The 19,664-nt window shown below is 41.1% G+C and overlaps 1 protein-coding gene across 1 annotated transcript in view; it reads right to left on the bottom strand.

The window, feature by feature from the left end:
* The window catches only part of LOC126417117 (lysosomal acid lipase/cholesteryl ester hydrolase-like), a 70,439-nt gene that overhangs the window by 50,110 nt on the left and 665 nt on the right, over positions 1–19,664 (bottom strand). The gene's annotated exons all lie outside the window — the stretch shown is intronic.

Raw genomic sequence — 19,664 nt, 5'->3', positions numbered from 1 at the left:
CAGTCCAAACCCACTGCACATTTTTTCGTAGTAAATTTAGTAATGACGCGTCATTTAACAACTGATTAGGTACGAACCTTCTGAAAAAGGACGTAAGCCCAATGAACGCTTTTAATTGTCTCTTAGTGCGGGGCTTGGAAATTCTCGGATCGCCTCTAGTTTTTTGTTGTCTGGGCTGATACCAAGTGGTGTGATAAGATGGCCTAAAAATTTAATTTTATTTCGTTCGAATTTTGACTTTTCTAAATTTGCTGTCACACCTGCTTGCTTAAATCTCTCTAGGACTCTATGCAGCAATTCCATATGTTCGTCCCAAGTAGCAGTAGCGATTACCAGATCATCAACATATACTGTGATTTTTTCTAACAAGTCTGGACCCAGTACCGTGTCTAGAGCAGTAATAAATACTCCAGCACTCACATTCAATCCGAAGGGAAGTACCTTGAATTGGTAACTTCGACCTCCGAATATGAAAGCTGTGTACTTCCTTGATTCCGGTGTAAGTGGGATTTGCCAATATGAACTTTTAAGATCGACCGAGGTCAAGTATTGCACTCCATGAAATTTTTGTATCTGCTCATCTAAATTCTCTGGACGAGTCCGGACAGGTATAATAATTTTGTTAATGTCCCTCGCATCTAACACTAGCCTGATTTTTCCATTGGCTTTCGCCACTGCTACAAGAGGACTACTGTATGGAGAGAAAGAGGGCTCAATGATATCCCACTCTAACATTTTCCGAATCTCTTTAGCTACTACTTCCCTCCTCGACCAAGGGATGGAGTAAGTTGCGCGACAGTATGTTTTGTGGGGCATCACCTCTATGTGATAGTGGTACCCTTTGACTATTCCTGGTCGGTCGGTAAATACCATAGTATATTCCGATAGCAGCTGCGTCAACTGTTGCTTTTGGATATCGCTTAAACCTTCAGATTCCTGCACTTTGGTTTGAAATGTCTCAACATTTGTTTCAAAATTTCGATCCTCTAAATTCGGGTAATAGTGGTCTGATACATGTGAAAAATCATCGAGGTGTAGTACCCAGGGGTTCCTACATTTGATATTAATTCGATTACAACATGGCACAAGTACCTCCTTCGATTTCATCATAGACAACTCAATCCTCCTACCTTTATTAACTATGCTTAGCTTCCCCAAGGAGAGGTCGATCACTGCGTCCCTCTCACGGAGAAAATCTACTCCCAGAATGCAGGCCACCTTTAGTCCTTTAACAATGAGGAACGAGCTCACTATGGCTTCGCCCTCCTTACAAATCTCTACCTGCACCTGGTATTTAACTAATTGGCTCTGTGCACTTATGGCTCCAGACACCTTACAATTATTAACCGGGAAAGTCGGTATGCTACGTCCTTTTCCCAGTGCTTTAAATAACTCTATACTCATTACACTGACTGAGGCACCTGTGTCGATGATTATATTCACTGCAACATCATTGATTTTCGCTTCTATTATGGCTTGCACATTTTCGTTATTATCTTTCTTACATTCGTGCGGTTCGTTCAGTAGATCTTTATCCATACTGATACCGTCGTTGTATCGCAGCATACATATTCCAGGGATATTATTATCATTCGTGTTGCTCTCACTCCACCCCTCGGCCAGCGATGGAGAGCATATCGAGGCCGATCCTAGTTTGTTGGGTTGCTTACTTGTGAGGTACTTGGACGGCTTTTGTCCGTGACCTCCACTATGTGTACATTCTGATTTGTAGGCCGCCACTGCTGCGCAATAGGCGCGTTTTGCGGTGGTGGTCTATTGTTGTCATACCGGTCATTACCCTGTCGCTCTGGGCTAGTTCTCTGATTCTGATGCCAATTTCGATTACTATCACTATAATTGCTATGCCACTGACCTCGCGCATTTTTCCAGCGGTTGGTCCCTGACATTCCGGATTCGTACCGGTCGTCAAATCGACGCCTTTTGTTATAAGTTGGTTGCCCATACCCGTTCTGGCTTCTACCATTACTACCATTTTGCGAATGCTCTTGCCGCTTGTTACCACCCCCACCATTTCCATGGTTGTGGTTTTGTGCATTATTATTTCTGTCATGGTTACACCCTGATCCATTATTCCGTGAGTGATCGCACGCTGATTTTGCGTCTTCCTGGATCAAGTCTATTGAATCTAGAACAGACAGGAAATGTTCCATGTCGCTTTCTGGTACGTGTATTAATTTCTCTTTGATATGAATGGGTAAATGTGATTTTAGTAGTCTTATTATGTCTCTTGGTGATATAGGCTCGTCCCAGTAGCGCGTTTTGTTTATATACTTTTCAAAATACCGTCTCAAATTCCCAAGACGGGGTGAGTACGGTTCGGGATTATATACTTCTTTTCTTAGCCGCTCTTGTATACAAGGCGACCAATATTTCGATAGAAATGCCCTTTCGAACTGTTCATATGTCATGCAGCTGTCTGCTACTTCCGTAGCCCACAACGCTGCATCACCCTGAATGTATGACATTACGTATTGAATTTTCTGTGCTTCGTTCCACACACTAGGCAAGATATTTTTAAAGCTTTTTATGAATACTACTGGGTGTACTGACTTCCGTTCAGTAGTAAACGTTTGAAATATATATATAACAATAGAAACTGAAAAGAAAATACATAAAATTTTTGTGGCCACTGCAAATTAGGGCCCCGCGTTTTTGGGCGACAGTTTCGCGTTTTTTTATTATCGCATATACGAAAAGAGCCGCGAAATATCTGTTAATAATGCCGTGCTTTGAATTTCTTTATCATCATTACCTTTTAACAAAGCAAAATATATATATTGAGATCTTATTGTTCTGTATCTGGCCTACAATTAAAGGAACGTTTTTTCGTGACTGTAACTCATTCTAAAAATCAACATATCTTCCCTACTTTATAGTTATTGAAAATTGGAATTACTTGGTTATGAACACTGATGTTACAGTTCGTATGATCGTTCAACCACAAAATTTTGCAGTGGATTTTGTTTCTCGGTAAAACACCATTCAATACCACGACTAGCACAAGAACATGAGACTCTTATTAAAAAAAATACGTTTTCACTATAAAGTTTGCCAGACCAGAACGGAGCACAGCAAGATTCCTATTAGATTTTGACGGTACATTAACTTATTTGTACTGTGAGTTATATACTATCAGCAGCCCGCGTCAACCTGCAACACATCATAAAATCTGTTGATCTGCACTGCAAGTCTGGAAGCTAAAAGAAATAATATTATTTTACTGTTACTTTACCGCTTCCTTGCGGTATGATAGACTATATTGGAAGTCGTTTGAATACGCCGCGGCAGCGGCTCTTTCGTTCGCCACGCAGCTCAGCACCACAGATAATATTTATATAACTGAAAAATGTCTCAACAGGATGGGATAATAGGCAAGCAAGCCTTAACAATTAATAATGCAAGTTTTCATTTACATAACTCTATTAAAACTTTTAAATATTTCAATTTTTTACACACCTTTATGAATTCACACGTAATGGCGTACATCTCTTAGTCTCGACAAAAGAATGCTACACTAGCGTTCGCTACTACGACACAGGATATCTTACTCGTTCGACTCCCTGATGAAGAAGACAAAGAAATTGCTATTCGTCACGTATTATATACTAGTTACTTATTTTAATCTTTGTTCGACATTTATCGTCTGTGGCGGTTTCATTACTCGCCGACGCAGATATTCTCAAAAATAAATAATAAAAAAAATACATAATTTTATACAATAACACAATATGATACATATAATTTTCTCGTTACTACATAATATGTTGTTTTTGTTTCTTTCTAGACGTTACAGGGGCTAGCACCCTTTGTTATTTGCGTGGCACTATCACAGCACAGGCCTACATTGATATCTTAGGCACCTCCTTGCTTCCCACTGTTGAATAGCAATTCACGGATGGCGATTGCATCTTTCAGCGCGATCGAGTACCTGTTCATAATGCACGGCCTGTGACGGAGTGGTTACACAACAATAACATCCCTGTAATGGACTGGCCTGCACAGAGTCCTGACCTGAATCCTGCAGATCCGCTTTGATATGTTTTGGAACGCCGACTTCGTGCCAGGCCTCATCGATCGACATCGATGCGTCTCCTCAGTGCAGCAGTCTGTGGTGAGTGGGCTGCTATTCTCCAAGAAACCTTCCAGCACCTGACTGAACTTACGCCTGCGAGAGTGGAAGCTGTCATCAAGGCTAAGGGTGGGTCAACACCATATTGAATTCCAGCATTACCGCTGGTGGGCACCACGAACTTGTAAGTCATTTTCAGCCAGGTGTCCGGATACTTTTGATCACATAGTGTATGCTGTACCTCTAGTCAGACTAGCAGCGTCTCTGGCGTCTGTGGCCGCATGCGCAGCGGCGCCGTCCATGAGTTTGGTAGAACGGATCCAACGCTTGAGCATCAGTCATTCGGCCCATTCTTAAGATGGTTGAACGATGCACAGACGAAAGACAAGAAGGAAAAGTGGAACTGAAGCGGCTGCACGCCAGAAATTTACTGAGCAGTCGTTGCACCACGAAAACACGAAGATGCACATCTGGTATGGTTATGTTGCACATCTGTTTGCTGTTTTACTTGCTAATAATATCAGCTAGTTATTCATTATATTGATTTGGTCATGAGTTTCTTCCTTTTTAATTGCAAGGACTGTTTGTGAATGAAAGTCTTCCTGTAAGAAGAGATTTTTGTTGTAAGTGTTCACTCTAAAGATTTTTATGTTCTGTATCATGTTGCATGATTCATGTGCATGTTTTATCAGGTGCTTGGGAAACGTGGAATGGCTATTTTGATACATCCACCTTCTTATATGTTATTTATACCTATTTTTTGAAAATTGTGCCTGTCATTCCCGTATACACTGATTCTCTGTCTTGACGTTTTAACTGGCGTACACCTGTCCCTGGTGTTTATCTGATTTGTCGTTTGCTGTTTGTAAATGTCACTGGAGTGCGTTTCTTGTTCTGTAAGCAATTTATAATCCTCTTTCTTTAGGAAATATGCGAAAGACGAAGCAAAACCGCACAGTGACAGTTGTCAACACTACACAATGCGAACACGCATATTCAACACACAGTAAGAAGTGAAAGCGAAATGTTGAACTAAATGTGGTAGGAAAAAAGTCGTAAACCGGCAATTTTGCATATGCGGACCGAGTAAATACATCTCCGGGATGAGACACATGGATCAGAAACGTTAGAAGTCGTAAGGAACACCAAATGATAATCTAACATCACGAAACTTGAGCGGCAAAAGTTGTTTCTAATCTCAAAAGCAAGAAAATAACAAGAGCAAACGTAATATAGCAACATAATACAGCAACACAATTGCAGCTACTATATATCACATTTATTATATTCAAAAAATTAACATGTATTACAGCCCACTGAAAACGCTTCACAAATATAAGAAGCGAAATGCACATGACAAAAAATAAAATAAAACTGCCTTTAATTCAGTTACGAAGATGGAATATACCTCTATGAATTTTTAAGTAACTGAGGAACGATCGAAATCGGAAAAAATAACTATTTAATAAGACGTATATCCAAAGTAAATATCGATGGACTTTAAAGAGAAGTTGGGAACAGTAATTACACTAACTAACTGTTCCGCCGATTCTTGACAGAATATTTTGCACATTACTAATGAAAACACACTTTTTTTACAAGCCGGTTATCGGCCTATACGCCTTATTCACACACAAAGATAAATATGTGTAGCTTTGAAATTTTTGTGGGTTCGAAGGTTTTAAACCAGTACGTCTACAGGGTATCTCATTTCACAGTGGAGTTTGAGGGTAATCCTATAAATTTTTTAAATCTAACCCTAGCTATTAATGATCACATTCAAACTTACAAAATTTTTAGGAAACCTGCCAGCACAGACATTTTAACAGCTGCCAATTCTAAACTCCCAGTCACACTTAAACATATTGTCTTTCAATCAATGATACACCCCTAATATCCCCCCATGAGTGATGTCAACTTTCACACTCAATTAGAGATACAATGAGTCAAATTGCATCCGACAGTGGATACACTCCTACCTTTATGGGTTCCATAACCCATACAAATTGGAAACAGGTCTCTTCTTTTCTTTACCCCGTTCTCGACACACCTTATCAATACCTCAATAAATGCTGCACTATTTCTTTTTTAGGAAAAATCTCTCTGAATATGACCGGAAAGCTCATATCCAGGAACTTAAAAACATCACTTCATGTGGACAACATTACTGATCATTATTTCCCAATTTTAAAGACAGCACTTCATGTTTGGAAAAGATTAGTCCATAAAAAATTATTGGTAATTTTGGAGAATCCAGTATAGTCTGGAAAGGTATTATCCACTTACTTGAAGGAAAACTGTAGAAGTTGGAAACTTAGGAGAGGAGACTACTTTTGCACACCATCTGCCTAAAGAAGGCCATAGTTATAATGTGCAGCATGAAGTCCTACATCACATCCTCAAAGGGAGGAAATAATCTATCTTGAAATAATGGAAATTCATAAAAATATGTCAATTTGCACAAGCTTAGCAGTGAGTGATCAGACACAGCTCCCTTACTCGCCACTTCAAGCTACAGTTATTACTCATAGTCCCTGTCAAGCCACGCAGTAAATAACCCCTCCTGCTGGTATGCCCCATCTTTTTCTTAATTTCAGCTGTTACTGTTTCATGTGCCATGTTAAATTTTTGCACTTTGTGTAATCACAGCCACCTCACTTGCCTGTTTCATCTCACTTGCATCTCTTAACTGTTTGTAATGTTGGACCTTTTGATGACGATATTATTTTGTTCAGTCACCACTCATTTAAGTCTCCCCCTCTTCCTTCTCCACCTACTCACAACAGCTGTATACCTTCCATCTTCCTTATGCATCTCGTCCCCCACTCCTCTGTCCATTTCTTCCTCCCCCTCGCTCTGTCCATGCCCTCCTTTATCTACCTCATCATCATATGTCGTCCCAGTAGTACAAAGTAAAGGAAATCAATACTATTCCCACGACATGCCTGTTATGCAGGGCAGGCTATACATCAGGAGCATGAAAATCATTTGTTTTCCATTGACGCACAGGCTGCCATAGAAAGCACTTCGGAAAAGCACGCCATTAATACTCGAACACAACATGCCTGTCATGCAGGACAGCCTTCATATTGAAGCCAAAACACTGTTTCTTGCCATAACATGTGTGTAGACTACCCTGGAAAGCAGATTGATTTGGCAGGTAGGTACGATTTCCACGCAATATGCCTGTCATGCAAGGCTGTCTGTATGCCAGGGGCTGTTCATGTATATCAGCTCCTATTGGAACTAGCAGGTTATAAACCATACAGTGGTGATACTTATAGGGCTTGTTGTTTCTCCTGAATCTGGTTGAAATCGATGCAGCGGTTTGGGACAAGTTCCCAGACATACACATATACACATTGCTTTATACATATCAGATAATACCGAATGTTTTCTAGGACTGCCATGGTGTGGTACTAACAAATTATACTTGTAAGAGACAAACCATCATAGTAATCTGCTGACAAATTTACAGGAGGCTGTCAAGGCAAAGTGTGGTGGGTGGTATCCAAGGCAGTGTTTTTGCTCTAGGACAACTCCCCAGCTCAAGCTGTACAAGACACAGTCAGACATGCTGCTTCTTTGGGTTATCAAATTTTTCTTAACACATCCCCCTCCCCATTTTCTCTTCACAAAGCACCCAGTGATTGCTTGCTGTTTCCTGGGATGACTAGACTGTTGCATCAGAGTAACTTCTAGACTGATGCTCAGGTGATATTGGAAACATGTCCCTCGCAGCCAACTATTGGCTTCTGTATCAGGGTCGAGGATAAGTCATCTGTAGTCAGGATGAAGTGTCGCATTGAATGGTGAATATGTAGGCAGTAGAACCTTCACCAAGTTTCACAGTTACAACATGATTTTTTCGATTTAATAAATAAAATCTTATGGTACCTCTCCTACATCTACAATGCCTGACAGAAGAAGTGAAGTTCACAGACGACATGGTTGGATGCCATTCACATACTCTTCGTCAGGGAGGTATGTGAACTGTCAGCGGTGCAATTCTCTGCGACAGGTAGAAAGACCACCTGAACGCATTCGTGTTTTGTTAATATTTACTGCTACTACCAGACCTGATAAAGTATAGACATAGCGCGAACAGCGTTGCATAACGAGTGATCACAGTGATGAAAACGGAAGTGCCACATACTCATGTGATACAGCGTTATTAGCATTGCCGGTTTTCGAAAGAGGCATCGTTGTGGGACTCCTTTTGGGTGGCTGGTCCAATAGTGCAATATACAGATGTATGAGGCATTCGGATGTGACAGTGTCTTGGCGTAGGGATGCAGGGGGTCGTAATGGCAACCATGCTCGTCTGACCACACAAGAGTGGCTTGCCGGATTGTGCACCAAGCATATCGTAAACATTTCACATCTGTGCATCTCATCTGGGAACAATCGGTATGAGTAGCGTTCTCCTACGTCACTAATTTGCACGCTCACGCGAAAGCACGCATTTGGCAGTTCACTCACTCGGTATCACGCGGCGCTCACTTACTGGCTGATGTGCAACAGCCGCTTGGCCAGGACAATGCGGCTATGAAACGTGGAGCCTACACAGCTTAGACACAACGTAGTGGTAGTAATGGGCTTGGCAAGTGTTTGAGTGTATTTTAAATTAAATTTTTATTTAGCTGTTGATTTTCCATGTTTCCTATGGAGGAAGTGTGCAGTACACTGAGAATCACGAAGTGCTAAACCAGCGACTGAATATGATCATGTACAACGAAAGTTAAAGTGATAATCGAATATTAAAAGTTATTGAAGGTCGTTGTTTTACCTGTGAAATTGTAAGTTTGCGTGAAAGAATAGCCGTCGGTGCAGCATGCACTACCTAGTATGTTCCAAAACGCCGGGCATAAAAACGCTATTCTTCCGTAACTCATACCTCGGGTTCCATTGGTGACAGAAATTGTAGCCCTTGGACTTGAGACAATTTGTATACCAAACAGAAGTATCTTCTTAAAGTCACTATCCTGCAGAACAGAGTCCAAGTGTCAATATTACACTCTTCCTCCTGTTAAGGGAAATGTAGAAAATCGATTGGTTCTTCTTCAGCTTGACTTGGTTGACTTCGGGCTTTATGAGACTCATGGAGGCATCGTTACTTCATGGGTGGTTCCTTAGAAAACGCCAAATAAAAAGGTTTTTGCTATTTTTTCGTACTAAAACCGAGCCGATGGTTGCCAGATGGCTATGGACAGCAAATGGCTGAACTTAAGATATCTTCCACAGATCGTTATCTCGAATAACCTCGAAAGTTTTTTTTATACCTTTATATGTTTGAGAGATGCAGAGGTTCAAAGTTACACTATTTGTACGTGTAAAATACTAGCGTAAAATCGTGTGTGATAGGGAAAAGTACTTTATAAAATGATGTACCACGGAGCAGTGTTCTGTAATATGTTTCCCTTACCATCATATGGGTTCCGGAAACCACGTGTTTAAGTACTGACATACATGCAAAACTTTTGTGCACATAAAATTTGGTCTGGCATACAAAATTATTGTTGCGTTATTTCCATTGCACATAAGTAAACCATAAAAATTTTGGCAATTTGTTGTTGGCTTCTGTCTCGGGTTCTTCAGCCAACGTTGGTTTGATTATTTTTCACACGTTTTGCCACCACAAGCGACAAACATTATTAAAGCTTCACCCTCCATTACTAAGGTGGACTAGTGTCGAGCTCGCGGCCGCAGATTATATGTACCTGGCACGCCGACCTCCAAGGACCGTGGTCATTTCCGCTGCGATTCTCCGCTTGCTACCTGCAATGGTCGATCGCGGCAGTAATGGAATCCAGGATTAGTTCACCATGAAGCTTTCTTCGTTCTTGTTGAATCTGTTGTCATGTCTGTATATTTCTATAGCTCCCCTGAACAATAAAACACTTGTGTCAACTCTTTTCTACAAGAATTTCGGCGTCGGCCAATTTTGCTATGCGGTCGGCCTCAAACAGCACATGCTCCGCCACGACTGACTCCTCTATCTGCCCCGATCTACAATTCCGCTTGTGTTCGGTGTTCCTGGCGTTGGTTGATCGTCCATTCATTCCAACATAGACTTTTCCGCACACAAACAAAACAAGGTTCACTCATTGTTTCTTTGGACTATATCTGTTCCGTTGTCCCGCTAGACATCACCAAGCTCATTCATGCTTGTCTCACCAAGAGCTATTTCATTGAATTATCTAGGCACATTGTTCGAGGATCCTCCTGCCCTTTGAGGCGTACCGAGTACCAGAAGGCACATTTGAAAATTACTCACGGAACACAACTGATCCTCAGAGAAAACGGTTTAGAGGGAGTCCTCCTTACATTCATTACGCGAAGAAGACTCGGAAACCTCTGGCGGCGGTTGTAGGATCCACTTAAAAACAACAAATACCAGAATAAAACTATATACAGGGTGTTACAAAAAGGTACGGCCAAACATTCAGGAAACATCCCTCACACACAAAGAAAGGAAATGTTATGTGGACATGTGTACGTAAACGCTTACTTTCCATGTTAGAGCTCATTTTATTACTTCTCTTCAAATCACATTAATCATGGAATGGAAACACAGCAACAGAACGTACCAGCGTGACTTCAAACACTTTGTTACAGGAAATGTTCAAAATGTCCTCCGTTAGCGAGGATACATGCGTCCACCCTCCGTCGCATCGAATCCCTGATGCAGCCCTGGAGAATGGCGTATTGTGTCACAGCCGTCCACAACACAACCATGAAGAGTCTCTACATTTGGTACCGGGGTTGCGTAGACAAGAGCTTTCAAATGTCCCCATAAATGAAAGTCAAGAGGGTTGAGGTCAGGAGAGCGTGGAGGCCTTGGAATTGGTCCGCCTCTACCAATCCATCGGTCTCCGAATCTGTTGTTGAGAAGCGTACGAACACTTCGACTGTAATGTGCAGGAGCTCCATCGTGCATGAACCACTTGTTGGGTCGTACTTGTAAAGGCACATGTTCCAGCAGCACAGGTAGAGTATCCCGTATGAAATCATGATAACGTGCTCCATTGAGCGTAGGTGGAAGAACATACTGACGAAACTAAAATGAGCTCTAACATGGAAATTAAGCGTTTCCGGACACATGTCCACATAACATCTTTTCTTTATTTGTGTATGAGGAATGTTTTCTGAAAGTTTCGCCGTACCTTTTTGTAACACCATATATATATATATATATATATATATATATATATATATATATATATATATATATATATATATATATATGTGTGTGTGTGTGTGTGTGTGTGTGTATTCATAAATAATTGAATTTATTTATCCAATAAAGTTCTCTTGATCATGCCGAACCGCTTTCCTTCCTTGTCTCTCGGAGGGCGGGAATGGGACATTGAGGTCAGGCCTCGGAAGACGACCCCTGCTATCTTTGCCCCAGACCCTTCTCTCATGTCCTAAATAAAAGTGGTAATCGTCGTTCATTCTAAACTTTAGTCGCGTGTTCGCGTCCAACAGTATCTCTCTTTACCACATTTCCACCGTCGTCTAAAGGTATGAATGTGATTGAACATCGAAGATAACTCGCTTCACACTCTACCCATTACTAATAACAAATACTTTCAGAAACAATTCCGCAGGACAGCTCGTGGTAGAGTCGCGAACAGTGCAGTATACGCTCGAGCGTTTCCTCGCCATGTAGCTGCTACCGACCACGTGCCAGACGCCACCCGCCGCCTGGAATCGGGCGCTGCCCAGGTGAACGCGGCACGACGCTGTCAGTTTATGTATCAACTGTCATTTTCGAATTTGAAGTTGTAGTTTTCATCTTGCAGTTAAGCATTGCACTTTGCACACTTGAAAATCTTGTTGCACACTTGTTGTTGTAGTGGTCTTCAGTCCTGAGACTGGTTTGATGCAGTTCTCCATGCTACTCTATCCTGTACAAGCTTCTTCATCTCCCAGTACCTACTGCAGCCTACATCCTTCTGAATCTGCTTAGTGTATTCATCTCTTGGTCTCCCTCTACGATTTTTACCCTCCACGCTGCCCTCCAATACTAAATTGGTGATCCCTGGATGTCTCACAACATCTCCTACCAACCGATCCCTTCTTCTAGTCAAGTTGTGCCACAAGCTCCTCTTCTCCCCAATTCTATTCAATAGCTCCTCATTAGTTATGTGATCTACCCATCTAATCTTCAGCATTCTTCTGTAGCACCACATTTCGAAAGCTTCTATTCTCTTCTTGTGTAAGCTATTTATCGTCCACGTTTCACTTCCATACATGGCTATACTCCATACAAATACTTTAATAAACGACTTCCTGCATTTAAATCTATACTCAATTTTAACAAATTTTTCTTCTTCAGAAACGCTTTCCTTGCCATTGCCAGTCTACATTTTATATCCTCTCTACTTCGACCATCATCAGTTATTTTGCTCCCCAAATAGCAAAACTCCTTTACTACTTTAAGTGCCTCATTTCCTGATCTAATTCCCTCAGCATCACCCGACTTAATTAGACTACATTCCATTATCCTTGTTTTGCTTTTGTTGATGTTCATCTTATATCCTCCTTTCAAGACACTGTCCATTCCGTTCAACTGCTCTTCCAAGTCCTTTGCTGTCTCTGACAGAATTACAATGTCATCGGCGAAGCTCAAAGATTTTATTTCTTCTCCGTGGATTTTAATACCTACTCCGAACTTTTCTTTTGTTTCCTTCATTGCTTGCTCAATATACAGATTGAATAACACCGGGGATAGGCCACAATCCTGTCTCACTCCCTTACAAACCACTGCTTCCCTTTCATACCCCTCAACTCTTATAACTGCCATCTGCTTTCTGTACAAATTGTAAATAGCCTTTCACTCCCTGTATTTTACCCCTGCCACCTTCAGAATTTGAAAGAGAGTATTCCAATCAACATTGTCAAAAGCTTTCCCTCTAGGTCTACAAATGCTAGAAAAGTAGGTTTGCCTTTCCTTAATCTTTCTTCTAATATAACTCGTAGGGTCAGTATTACCTCCCGTGTTCCAACATTTCTACGGACTCCTAACTGGTCTTCCCCGAGGTCGGTCTATCAGTTTTTCCATTCGTCTGTAAAGAATTCGCGTTAGTATTTTGCAGCTCTGACTTATTAAACTGATAGTTCGGTAATTTTCACATCTGTCAACACCTGATTCTTTCGGATTGGAGTTATTATATCCTTTTTGAAGTCTGAGGGTATTTCGCCTGTCTCATACATCTTGCTCACCAGATGGTAGAGTTTTGTCAGGACTGGCTCTCCCAAGGCCGTCAGTAGTTCTAATGGAATGTTGTCTACTCCTGGGGCCTTGTTTCGACTCAGGTCTTTCAGTGCTCTGTCAAACTCTTCACGCAGTATCATATCTCCCATTTCATCTTCATCTACGTCCTCTTCCATTTCCATAATATTGTCCTCAAGTACGTCGCCCTTGTATAGACCCTCTATATAGTCCTTCCACCTTTCTGCTTTCCCTTCTTTGCTTAGAACTGGGTTTCCATCTAAGCTCTTGATATTCATGCAAGTGGTTCTCCTTTCTCCAAAGGCCTCTTTAATTTTCCTGTAAGCAATATCTATCTTACCCCTAGTGAGATAAGCCTCTACATCCTTACATTTGTCCTCTAGACATCCCTGCTTAGCCATTTTGCACTTCCTGTCGATCTCATTTTTGAGACGTTTGTATTCCTTTTTGTTTGCTTCATTTACTGCATTTTTATATTTTCTCCTTTCATCAATTAAATTCAATATTTCTTCTGTTATCCAAGGTTTTCTACTAGCCCTCGTCTTTTCACCTATTTGATCCTCTGCTGCCTTCACTATTTCATCCCTCAAAGCTACCCATTCTTCTTCTACTGTATTTCGTTCCCCCATTACTGTCAATTGTTCCCTTATGCTCTCACTGAAACTCAGTACAACCTCTGGTTCTTTCAGGTTATCCAGGTCCCATCTCCTTAAATTCCCACCTTTTTGCTGTTTCTTCAGTTTTAATCTACAGTTCATAACCAATAGATTGTGGTCGGAGTCCACATCTGCCCCTGGAAATGTCTTACAATTTAAAACCTGGTTCCTACATCTCTGTCTTACCATTATATAATCTGATACCTTTTAGTATCTCCAGGGGTCTTCCATGTATACAACCTTCTTTCATTATTCTTGAACCAAGTGTTAGCTATGATTAAGTTATGCTCTGCGCAAAATTCTACCAGGCGGCTTCCTCTTTCATTTCTTAGCCCCAATCCATATTCACCTACTATGTTTCCTTCTCTCCTTTTTCCTACTGACGAATTCCAGTCACCCATGACTATGGTTAAGCGTTGTATAATTGGGTCGCAAGTGGAAAAAAGTGTAACATCTGTAACACAGTATTTACCTTTGGTATAACAGAGGGGTGAATGCAGTGGGGGCAGCTCGAAAGATTTGAACTGCGTGTGAAGCGAGTGCTTTTGGGAAATATACGCCACAAAAAGATACTCTTGTTTCAACAAAGATCTGTCCAGCATGAATGATTCTCCACATTAAGAAAGTCTCGACAACTGATATAAGTGATAGATTACCATTTAACCATCATGCGACATTTGCATTCAATAGGAAAGGTTCATAAGTCTGGTGTGGGAGTTCTGCATGCTCTACCTCGGAACAACAAAAACCAAAGGAGTGACTATTATTGTAGTTTTGCTTGAACGTCATCAGGTCACTCATTGAGCATTCGTATGCAATAACATTACTGGTGACGGGTTATGATGCCTTTATCGTTAACTTCCTAATAAGAAATGAAAGGCTGAGCCCCCGAAAAGACGTAACCTCAAGAAAAGAGTAGTGTGAACATTATATTTTCCATCTGATAGCTTCAAAAGTGTGTTTTGCACTACGAATTCTTCCACAAGGGTGCGTCCATCACAGCTGGAATTTGTTGCCAACAATTGAGACACCTCTTCAAATCGACCGACAAAACTACATCACGGGTGCTAATGCATGAAACGCAGTCTGTTGATTTGAGAAACAAAACTATCGAGGAGATTGATAGGGAAGTCATCTCTCGGGCACTTGTCCCTTATATCGTATACTCGTAACATTTTAGCTTTCCCGTTCTTCATCGATCTACCGTCAAGGCAATTCATTTCTAGACGAAAATGCTCTTTAAACTACTCTTGTTTAATAACTTTGTTAGAACCAGTAGGTTTCTACAGGTGCAGAATTTGTAAACTACTTTAGCATTGTCAGATTGTTTTAGATATTGTGAAAGAATATACTGTTCAGATATAATTGGTTTTCCCTTAGTTTATTGAACACAACTGTAATCATCAAAGATAAATTAAATATTCACTTTACTAATACAAATTAAAATCGATTTACTACGGCAACTTCACGACAGCAGTCTATCGTAATGAAGCATTAAGTGTCTGTAAGACGATTTTACCTATTTTAACACAAATTAATCGGATATTGCCGACTTTTGACTTCGAAAAAGTCTCAATTTACTTCATGTCCTGTAAAATAATCCAGTATTATGAAAATGTGGCAGTTCATAGATAAAATTATGTTTCACAGCACAAAAAATAGGTCAGCAGAAAACAAAAGTGCCATTATGAATATTGCAGTACCACAAGGTCTTCACTCTGACGCTAAGGGGTACTGAAAGTAGCAAGACGAATTTTCTCGAGCGTTGTCTTACGATTTCCTTATTGAGTTTCTATCTGCCTCCTTGTAGCTCTGCTACAAAAGAATTAAAAATACGGCTTTCAGCGAGTCTCGAAAGGCGAACGAAAGCAGCTTGTAACCAGCAGGCAAGCACGTTACCTTTTCTTTTTTTTTTTAATCTCATTTTGTTCGCTTTTGTTCGTTGCATCTGCTCGGGGCGGACGTCGTAAGACGTCCGTTTAAGTTCGTTGTTGATGGATTAAATTAGTTTTTTATTACAGAGGGCAGCTAACCCTCTGACCGAACACGCTGAGTTACCGTGCCGGCTTACCTCGAACCTAGCGAAAAGGTGGAAGGTCTGTGAGTTACTTATCGGCACAGTAGCCACTATGACACATAAATCGCTGCATAAGAGACGAGAGTAGTAGTAATATCCCGTGTGGAACGACTTTCGTGAACTCAAAAACATTAACTGATATCCTTATATCACTTCTTAAGAGATAATCACATTATTCAATTGAAATGACACCATAATACCTAGTGAATTTAGTAGGATAGTTCTGTGCCATCAGGGAAGTAACTCAACCGTCGCAGAGTTGCCAAATAAATTCTGTGTTGCTGACAAGTTTCAGTTTTACTGCCAGGAAGGATACCAGCTGATGTGTCCTGTGAGTGACATCGTAACTGACTATTGCTTCGTCTCAAAGTCGTGTCTGGCAAGGGCCGGAATATCGCCATTATATTTCAGTGAGTCTTATTCGCATTTCTCTAGCTAGGTTTAGGGGCTAGAGTTTAATTACTTGTAATACATCGACGCACTGAGTGCAAACGAAACGTCATAAATTAATAACTGTGCCAAATATTAGTGTTTTACTGTCTTAATCTGACAGAAACCTTGAAAGCGTATTCACCAGGCACCATTCAGAATTTTTGAGCATCTCCAGTGGTTGAGTTGGTAACGCATCTTTGCTGTAAAATATTATTATTGAGATCACTGTCATTGGCACATCTGCCAGAAGTCAGGCATGACCTGGTTTCTTCTTGTCAGCTTTTTTGACGAATATTCTGCCCTTGCTCGAAACGTGAAGACTTAAGGTGAATTCGAATATTCCATATCTCGAAAATCTGATGTTTCTATTCTTCCAGCTCTACCATTAAAAAACAATTGCAATAAGCGGCAGGAAAGTGCCTGTGAACCAACAATTAATAATGCTGTCGTAATTAGTGGAATCTGACAAACTCCATCTGTCACCTGATAATTGTGAAAAACTACTTTTTTCATCTGTACAACACCGCAGTATGAACTCAAGGGTTTCGTAGGATTCCTACACTTCATTTCGTTGTGATCGTTTTAAACGACAGTAGAGGAGGAGCCAAACCATCTGACTTGAAATATACTTTCCAGCGGGATTGGAATATTGGGCTACAGTTGCAGTAGCACATCCAGAGAGCGATCAAGAATGTGAGCAATCACTCATTGCTGTAATGTAGGCTAGGACAGAAAGGAGCAGGTGTTCTACAAAGTAAACGATGAGAGACACTGTCGCTCTCTTATTAAACACGAATGGTTCAGAAAATTACAGCAACATCTAGTGAAATGAGTAGGTTGATGCAGCTCCAGTCCGGCACTATCACTGAGGTGCCAAACATTTTCCGAATAGCACTTAAGATAGAAATATGTGTGTGTGTGTGGTGTCTGTTCTTTCGGACATGTCTGAAAAAACAGACACCACACATATATGCATATACAGGGTATTTCAGGAGGAATAGCAGATATTATAACAGGTGATAGTATTGACGAATTGCATAAAAAAATTCCATATAAATGTGTCCACTTTTTATTCATTACAGATATACAGCTGTCAGTACCTTAACAAACTCAAAGCAAAGGCAAGTGAAGACGTTCTAAGTTGATTTTAAAAAATTCCCCCACCAACTTCAATCCACTTTTGAATTTTCTTGATAACACCACGTGTAGCTTTTCTGACGTCGTCTTTTCGTTCTTTTATGAGGGCTGCACTATTCTTAATCCGTACGATCAAATCGGCTCTTGAGTCTCCTTTTTCTTTATAGATTTCGCCTTTCAACCATCCCCACAGGCAAAAATCCAAAGAGATAAGGTCAGGGGACCTCGGTGGCCAAGAAAAGTGCCCATACAAAATAGTAGGTTTGGACGATGTGTATCCTGACAACTAGAATGTGCAGGAGCCCCGTCATGCTGGAGGAACATACACATTCTTGTAGCAAAAGGAACCTCTTCCAATAACGCTGGAGTCTCATTTTCAAGGAAGTGAAGACAACAGTGTCCTGTAAGGACCAACAAACGAAACGAAAATACATTGAACCGAGCTGTATGTACTCAATAAATATTGGACACATGTTATATGGCATTTTTCTGCAATTTATCTGTACTACTACCCACTTACAATATTTACTATTCTCCTGAAACATCCTGAATAATTTTTCAGGTCTCGACGGGGCATCGGAAGTTTTCAGCGCTAGACGCACGTCATCGTTCGACGAACCCTCCACAGCCGGAATACAGTGTGACTGCGTGGGGGGGGGGGGGGGGGGGGGGGGGGGGAGGGGGGGTGCTCTGAGCACTACAGGACTTAACTTCTGAGATCATCAGTCCCATAGAACTTAGAACTACTTAAACGTAACTAACCTAAGGACATCACACACATCCATGCCCGAGGCAGGATTCGAAACTGCCACCGTAGCGGTCGCGCGGTTCTACACTGTAGCGCCTAGAATTTCTCGGCCCTTCCGGCCGGCTCACTGGTTAATATTCTGATGGCTAATGACATGATATCCGTTCCAATTGCTCAATGGCACCTGTGAGTAGAATCTCACGTTTGTTACTATAAGAACATGCAGACATTGATGTCCGCTCACCACAGTCACAGCCAAGATGATTTCTTTCTGTTTATGGCGAAGCGTCTGCTGCAGTGTCCACGCTCAGCCAACATAGACAAATCGCGGTGGCATTGGGCACTGCTAATCGCTGCAATTGTCGCGAGCCGCTACAACAAGAGCGCATTATCTCTGCTAACGATATTATGGAGTTAATACATCTTACTTATTTAACTTAATATGAAGACATGGGTTGGGTAAAAATTCAGTTTGTAGTAACTAGCCACTGTATTAAAATACTTTACAGTTATATTTGACGCAATATTTATTGTTGCTTGTATCTAATTTTAATATTATTGATTCAGATTATGCGTGAGCCCGAAAACATACATACACAGTCATTGATACCAGTGAGAGTAACGACTGCTGTCTGTTGAACAACAGATGCGCCAATCAATTCCTCAGTTGGCGTCGAGTGAATGAGATTTTTCAGTTACCTTGCATTGCAAGAATGGTGAGGAGGAGACTGAAAGTAAATGGACTTGTACACTAAAGAGCTGCGACAAAGAAAAACTTGCCCAATTGTCAGATAATTGTCCACATGGGTTTCGTGGACGAGTATACTTTTAGCAACCAACCCACGCACCATCATTACGTGAAATTTCTCGAAGGCGTCGGCGCATTGATTCCACTAAGGTCCTTGATAGTGTAGCGTGATGGTTTACTTCCCACTATACGTTTTCTATATTCGTCCAAAGGTCGCTTGTATTTGTAGGTACACATGGCACTTACCTCGTTACCTCTGCCCACATATCCCCTATTGGGTTGATCGTGGAACAAACGGCGACAGCTTTATCCTATCTTGACCCTGCAAACAATCTTGCACTGCTCTGCTCTGATGGATGGGGCTGTGGTCCTTTAAATAAGCTGTTATCTCGTTACTTCATATATTTATATTTAAATAAGGTATTTGCAATAAGCACATTGTGTCAGTGTTTTCCACAGTGTTTAAGAATTCAGGCCCTGTCGTAGATAAGTGATCTAGATTCAACGGTCCGATTAGGAATGTGGTTTACCGAGT

Source organism: Schistocerca serialis, chromosome 8 (assembly GCF_023864345.2).
Source record: "Schistocerca serialis cubense isolate TAMUIC-IGC-003099 chromosome 8, iqSchSeri2.2, whole genome shotgun sequence".
Classification (NCBI taxonomy): domain Eukaryota; kingdom Metazoa; phylum Arthropoda; class Insecta; order Orthoptera; family Acrididae; genus Schistocerca; species Schistocerca serialis.
This window is presented reverse-complemented; position numbering and strand designations above follow the sequence as displayed.